The sequence below is a fragment of the Trachurus japonicus genome, chromosome 19 (genome assembly GCF_045865225.1).
Source record: "Trachurus japonicus isolate A0001 chromosome 19, Traja_1.0".
Lineage (NCBI taxonomy): Eukaryota > Metazoa > Chordata > Actinopteri > Carangiformes > Carangidae > Trachurus > Trachurus japonicus.
In genome coordinates, this window is record NC_140925.1 from 20,294,806 (window position 1) to 20,296,270 (window position 1,465).

Below are 1,465 nucleotides of genomic sequence, written 5' to 3' on the forward strand. Positions count from 1 at the left end.
CTGGTGTCCACAGTTTATCTCATTTACCTGCTCAAGGTCATCAAGACACTTGGGTCTCTTGCACATAGAAGCTACTGGTGGACGTAATGATATGTTCCATTCCCAAAGTCCGGCACACACTCTGGACCTGAGTTTTCATAGTCAGGCTCATTACGTCACAGTCCATCTGCCCAGGGCAGAGCAGACACCCAGCGCCCAGCTCAGCACCTACCAGACCCATAGATGATATAATGGGCTCATTAAAAGGTGACCTGTACCAGGTGGTCTGCATTGCACACACGAAACACTGCGCACACACAAGCCGAAGTTGATAGTCCTGACTTTCAAATCAAATTAACAATTCCCATGGATCTCAACAAATACACAGCTGTGGCCAACTGATATAACCATGATCATTCTCAGGCTGGTTATTTCTGATCTTCATGTATGAACAAGCTTTGCTTTTGATGGTAAGGCTACTCATTCCCCTCCTTTTTAAAACTTGATGGCCATCACCTTGTCTGTTTTGACGTTGGTTACAAAAGCTCTCTGTGGGGGGCCTCCACCTCACGGCTCCTACCAGTTTTGTTCCCTTTAGTTTGTCTGAATGAAAATAACTCTCCCTTAGGCTCTGTGTTGATTATCACCAGCTCTCATTTCACTCTCCAGCTGCTGAATGCGCCATATGTTCAACATCTCATTGTTAACTTTCTCTGTCTGCAGGTAGTGTATCTGCTGTTATATTATAACTCAGGCTACTTAGAGTAATTAAACTCATGCACAGCCCTGTCCTGTGTGGTCCTGTGTAAGTATTGTCAATCATGCATCCAGCCAGCCATTCTCTTCGGAAACACCTCCTCCGGTCAGTGATGGATGGGGGTAATTGTCTCTCATGTCAGCTGAAGCCAGCACAACACTCTCCCCCGTTCTTCATATTGTCATTTCTAGGGCTTCCAGTGTGTTTTATGTAGGCCAAGATGGAGGGAGAGGAAAAGAGAGGGAAATTCATTCTTTTACCCCCTTAGTACTTTCTGTATTGTCCTGAAAACATTTCAAGCTCCATCTCCCTGCCAATGGATACAATTAATGAGTTGGATATGAAAAAGCCATATTTCCACTGTCTCCATCTACTGACTCGTGCTAGTTAGGTGCAGGCATTTGGCTATAAGGTGAATTTTTGCATGGCTGCTCAACAGAATGGAGAATAATACCACTTAACCCTCGGGCTGAACTTTAGCTCTCACCCTGGTTTGTACAATTAGAGAGCATTTACACTCTGCATGCATATTTGTGTGGGTGAGTTTGTGTGTGCATCTGTTGGGGCTGCAGGACTCTTAATCTGGATTATCAGGCAGCGCGGCCATGCTTTTCATAATCAGTTTGGTGAGCTGTGATTCTCTGCAGCGCATGACACATCTGGTTGCAGACGGTCGGTTAAAGGGAGGTGTGTTGCTGCGTGAGAGAGAGAAAGAGGGGCTGAGAGAGA